Source organism: Aedes aegypti, unplaced genomic scaffold, assembly GCF_002204515.2.
Source record: "Aedes aegypti strain LVP_AGWG unplaced genomic scaffold, AaegL5.0 Primary Assembly AGWG_AaegL5_hic_scaff_413_PBJ_arrow, whole genome shotgun sequence".
In the NCBI taxonomy this organism is placed as follows: Eukaryota; Metazoa; Arthropoda; class Insecta; order Diptera; family Culicidae; genus Aedes; species Aedes aegypti.
The window spans coordinates 44,022-50,667 of NW_018736081.1; positions in this window are offsets into that span (position 1 = coordinate 44,022).

The window sequence follows — 6,646 nt, forward strand, 5'->3', positions numbered from 1 at the left end:
TGTTTACAACTTTTCTTGAAACTAGAACTAATTGGAAAGTTCAATGCCGGTGAACGCATTGAGATTCGTTAGAAATCTTCAGATTTATGACCATTTCTATAAAACTGGTTCTGGAAAATATGGTCAGTCAAGTTTGTATTTCCAATCATGTAAATATTATCCGGAGCTATATCGAAGTGGGCATCAAACTTCAAAATTAGCACCATTAAATGCACGGACCACTGTATAGTAGGATCCAGGTGCCCTGGGGGAAGTGGCCTATTAGGGGCATGTCTGGAACCATATCTATATGGGTGTCAAACTTCAAGATTTTTGAAGGTAAAGCTCCCGGGAGCATTTTCAGAACAAGCGACCGCTAGACCACTGTAAAGCAGGTTACACGTATCTCGGGAGATGTGATCATGTTCCGAATTGACCGCTTCTCTAGGGGACCCTGGAATCTACTAAAGAGTGGTTATTACATCTTATTCTGAAAATGCTCCACATACTCCAAGGCACATGGAGCCTACTGTCCATCGTAGACGGTGATTCTAAAACTGCTTCCGGAAGCATACATTTTATAAATATTGAACTTTGTTACCCAAATTCATATGATTTCGTACATGTGCTAAATTGGCCACTACCATCGGAGTACCTCGAACCTACTTTAGAGTGGTCATGGCAGCTGGTGGTTCTGGAAGTGCTTTTGAAAGCATCACCTTCGATAAGCTTAATATTTGATGTCCATATTGAAGTTACTCCCGGACATGTTTTGATTTGACCGCATCCTTCAGAACATCTGGAACCTACCTACCTATCCACCTACCGAAATTCCGGACAGCTTCAAATTCCGGACACTCAAATACCGTTTTGATTCATATTACGGCCACTTAAGGACTCAGGGAAATATAACCCAGCATAGAGCATACAAAATACATCATTCTGTATGATTCCTTAGCGCTATCGAGCGTCGGAAGCCCTTTACTTTCGAATTATAAATTAATTTTAAATAAATCAAAATGTGTGGCCTTTTTATGATTCTTATTCCGGACGATTCCTCACTTTTGCCTCATATTCAGGACACTTTGAATCGAATTCCGGACAGCTCATGATAATCATTAATGGAACAGTCAAATCATCAATTGAAATCGTTAAACCATAAAAAAGACATCTAAGGTAGTTGGGCATTATAAATTTTCAAAGATATTTATGGAAAAAGTTTACTAAAACAAGCCTTGAGATTGAAAACTTTTGAACAGCAAAAATTGAAACATTTCGCGTGAAATGTTTCCCATACAAAGTAGAGTGTCCGGAATTTGAAGCTGTCCGTAATATGAATCAAAACGGTATGTATGGGGAAGATTTCAATTGAAATGTTTCAAAATTTGACGTTCATAAGCTCACAATTTGGAGACTCGTTTTATCAAGCTTTTTACATAGCAAACCATGAAAATTTACAATGCTCAACTAGTTTTGACGTTTGTCCTACAGATGGTAGTGTTTATTTAACGATTTAACATTTACAACTTTGCATTTCACAAGCTGTCCGGAATTCGAATCAAAGCGTCCGGAATATGAAGCAAAAGTGAGGTGGTGTCCGGAATCAGAAACATGACGAGGACACACAATTATATTTATTTAAATTTATTGGAGTTGTGGAATTTCAAATCTTCTCCTACCATTCGAGAGGTAAGTGTTCTGATAGCATAATAACGCAGAGATATCTTATGGATTGATTTATGTTATATGCTTTTAGATGGTTCACACCTCGAATTGGGCTTAAGTGTCCGTAATATGAATCAAAACGGTATCACTTTCAAAAATCTTAGGCATCAATCCCCATATTGATATGGTTCCAAATATGTTCCTAATTGACCACTTCCGCCCGGGCATCTGGAACCTACTATAGAGTGGTCAGTGCGTCTAATGGTTCAGAATATGCTACTGGAAGCATCATTTTGAAGTTTGACTTAGAATAAAAAGACTAAGATAAAATTAACTGCCCTTCTACGCCTACTTGTCCCATGTTCTATGTAAACCTTATGGACCACAGGAAAAATATGCGTAGAACGGCAGTTGACGTCTTTAGCATTCAAGTTTTGAATTTTTGGCAGCTGTACGGATTTCGAATCACGGGTGTGCGGATTTTGATCCAACCTTATCAGAGTAAATGGATTTCGGTCCCACACGGTATTTCACTGCTTTATATTTAATCAGAGTAAAAGTGACATTGCTTTCATATATGCATGAATTGATTTTTATTCGATTTGTGCCACCTTTGATGAAATTCACATATATTTTTTGATCAGTTACGCGCATTCATCGTGTTTGTGGCAGCAGAATCTCGGCTCACTCTAACGTACATATGTTTTGTATTGGTTTCTCCCTCCCAGGTTTATAGTATAAACTTTGAGCGTACGGAGAATATAAGGAAAACTTTGCTGTCCTTAGCAGTTTAACTATCCAGCTTTTTACGCTGACTATAAAACAATAGGGAGTGATTCAAATTTGACATTTCATACCTACATATTTTATTGCAAGGTTTAGTAGGCAGTGATTTGTGTTCGTTGAATCAGCTGTCAAGAATTTTCACCATATAATTCAATCTCGTATTTAAATAACTATATTTCATTTGACTTAATTTCTTTTGTTTTATTTTAGGTACACAATCAGAGCAATTCTTTGTTAACAGGTACAGGAATAAATAAACTGATGACAATTCACTGTTAGTCCAGTAATAATCCTTGGAAAAAAGATCAATATGAGCTCTTGCAGTGACTTTTTCTGCCCTTTTTCATGCAGCCGCTCATCTGCATATAAATTTCCCCTTGATTTTGGAAAAGTTTGAAGAATTACAACTAAATTGATCTTCCTCAACTTAAAAAAAATCGCCTTTTTTGGCAAGGCGAACATTAGATTTCCTGACTCCAAATTTCTTTAAGGCGAAGTAGGCCGTCATTGAAATTTGTACGCGTCGTTGATGATTGTTGCCTATTCATCTCACGATTTCGAATCAAAGAAAATCAGTTGGTTTTGCACTGACACAGCTGAAAAAGTATCAGCATACTTTATGCATGTTAGCGCGTACAGTGATACTTTTTCAAATCAACATAAACTATCAAGACTGAGTTTTATCACTTTGAAGAGCAAGCTGAAAAGTCATCATTGTTGTCAAAACGAATGACGGGCTTCTTAGCCTTAAATTGGAGGCATTACATTTGTCCTTAACGAAACGAATATTATATGCACAGTAAACGTATTTATAGTCATTTTTCATTTATTCTGATTTAGGTGCAAACAAAAATAAAAACAAATCGAAGTTAAGGGTAATTGATTCGGATTTATGTTGCCTTTCATATGTCTTGGATGACACTTGTTCAAATACAGGTAAAAAAACAAGTTCAGAATTGAACTTTTTGGAAACATTTTAACCAAATTAAACGTTGGCCAATACGGTCATCACACATTATATAATTATCAGAAGTTTTCAATTAATGTATCACTACAATAGTGACTACTAATAAACTTAAATCTTGAGCTTAGTTTTGGTCATATATGGTAGCATTTGAATGGTTTTCGATCTATTTTGCCACAGCAATTATTCTACTAGCGTCGTATTATTCAATGGAGCTCAATGTATTTCGTTGAAATGATCTCATGAAAACTGTTTTTTTATTTAAATATGGATTTCGTCTGTCCTTCAGTACGCCTAGGTTAGCTGGTTTAAACTGTAGTTTCTTAAGCTTCTAAACCTAAAAAGAAAAGAAAAACATTAGGTAAATGAAAACGAATTATCCTATCTGGATTTCTTGAATACAAATGTGAAAACTTCTGAAACAAACACAAAGTCAACAAACTAAATCACGAAGCTTGCTTTGCTTGAACTATAAATAAATTACAGTGTTGGCAAGAAACGTCAGAAGGGGGTGATTCAAAATTTATGGCAAGCTAGCGTAAAAATCTGAATTGAAATCCGTGAGTTTCGTTCGAAAAAAGATTTAAATTAGTGGGATAGTTTTCTTTTCGTTGCAGAGAGCTTTTAATGGCGCTTAATCCAAGGCACTAACGCTAGGACATAAGGCCCGAATAACTATGCCCCATTCCAGGGAATGGAAAACGTATAAGGTACCCCGGGGCAAGTGAGAATCCGGGGTAAGTGGGGCGTTTCGTCATAGCTCAACTAGGAAAAGTTTTTCATGAGGGTATTCTTCTAGAAAGTTGAAGATACAATGACAAGGATTGTATTTAGTACTGAACATATTGTTATTTTTATTACCATGTGGTTCATGTAACAGTTGTCAGTTCAGCGCCATTTTCAGCTTGCATGACAAATTGTGACACGTTTCACGTCTTGCATTGACTCGCAAAAAATAAATGTGTAAAATCAAATTTCCATCAGTAAGCTATAATTTTAAGTATTATTACAAGCAGCTAACGATAAACCAGTATTTTGTTTTCATTTCATATGAAATTTTCGATGGTCTATCTTACTCCAAAATATATTTGTACCTGGGGTAAGTGGGACCTATCAAAACAAAAACCAGAATCAAAACTTTTCGTACACGTTTCATACATTTTGCTAGAGAGTAGCACTAAAACATTCAAACAAATGATTTTTATCGAAAAAGATCAACCTTAAATTACGTAATTGTATAAGAGGGAGAAGAAAAGTGTTGTTATTCTTTATTTTTTAATTATTTTTTTTTTTTTGAAATACGACTTCAAAATTGAACAAACACACAGCGGAAATTTTAAATGCATCGTGAGAACGATTACTTTTCTATGTTATTTGAACTTTTTTTGTTACTTCTACCAAATTAAGTAGTGATGGAAAACATATGCATATAAATAATAACAAAACATATTTATAATTTCGTCAATTATTGATTGTTTATGTGCTACATTTTAATAAACAACAAATAAATGATATATTTTAAACATGTTTAATTCTTTTTTATGCTTTTATTGAGGAATTTTCAGTTAATATAAAATGTGACGTGACATACTATTAAATAAAGGGTTTCTTCCTAAAACGTAACGTATTTTATGGTTGATAGCTTATGTACATCAAATATGTACTTAAAATTAATAATCTATGACTTATCAACCTTATTATTGTAATGGTTGACTTACTGATGTGGATTGACGCATGAAACTGGATGTGTCCCACTTGACCCGCTTAGCGAGGTAACTGCGTCCATTGGCTCATTCTAAAACTTTCTTCCAAGGTTTTTACAATTTCGAAATTATTCGATTAGTTTCATACACACACCAGCAAATATGTTGCCAAAACGTGATTGTGTTGTTGGATTTGAAAAATATTGACATTTGAAAATTTTATTGAGGAATTTGTTTGAACTATCTTTTTTCGTTCCCACTTGCCCCGCGGTACCTTAAAAATGAAGTGTGCACTAACGTTCTTAGCAAAGTCACTCCCAACGATCTTACCTATCCCCTAAAATGAAACGGTACGGTTGTCCCCGTTTCATCATTCATAAAATTTAAAAGTTTTCGTTTACAGTCACCCCACATTTATGGATAACACACAGATATGGATCAGAGTTAGATTAAAACAGGAATATCTCATCAAACAGAGTTTCAATTACGCAGAACACATTTTACATACGTGAGTCATAAATCTGTGCAGCATCTCAATCAACTATAATATGCTCAATCATATTTGTTTCCGTCCGTAGGAAATAAAATGTCAACCGTACTCCCTGAAGCGTTGATTCAAAACTGTGAAACATGTTTTCAGTCGTTGGTTTTTTCTTCAAGTCGAGTTAAGAATAGGAGTATTATTTTGAGTGAAAAGTTCTGGCGGCCATCTTGGATTTTAAGTAATAGAATGAGTTTTTACCATTTTAGCACTCAAACACACCAAGTGACACCCGAGTGGCGATGCCTGCTCCCAAAAAGACCATGTATTTGTTGAAGGGCGATATTTCTCAGATGTCATGGATGTCAAGACCTTCCGAGGCCTTAATATCGACTCGGATCATTATCTCGTTGTAGCTAAAAATTGGGCTTGATTATCCAGGGTCACGAGTTCCTGAACTAACAGAACGCTGCGCTACAATATTGAATGCTTGCCGTCTAATGAGGTAGCTCTACAGCTACCTGGGAATAATCAACGTTTCTGGAGAAGTCAACAGCCTGTGGGATCCTATCCACGAAGCTGTGGTAACAACGGCGCGGGAAGTAATTGGCACTGGTCAACGATGAAGGCAGAATGACTGGCTCGATAAAGAGTGTCAGAGAGTGACAGACAACGAGTGTTTCTGAAGGTATGGAAGGACGAAGAAATGCCCGCCAGCTTGGATTTCCTCATACGCCCGATCAACAAAACAGGGCACAGGGGAATTACCCTGCTCAATTCGACGTACAAAATACTGTAGCGCATCCTGTTTAACAGACAGAGGCCTTTGTTGCATCCTGTTTAACAGAGGAGTCCTTTGTCGGCGAAGGTTTCGTAAGTTTTCGTGAGGCCCGCTTGACAACAGACCAGATGTTTACCTTGCAAATGATCCTAGATAAATTCCGGGAGTACAACTTTCAGACTCACCATCTGTTAATTGATTTCAAGGTGGCAAACGTATAGTGAAAAGAAATGAGCTGTGGCAGATAATGTCTGAACATCGTTTTCCAGCGAAACTAATTACACCTT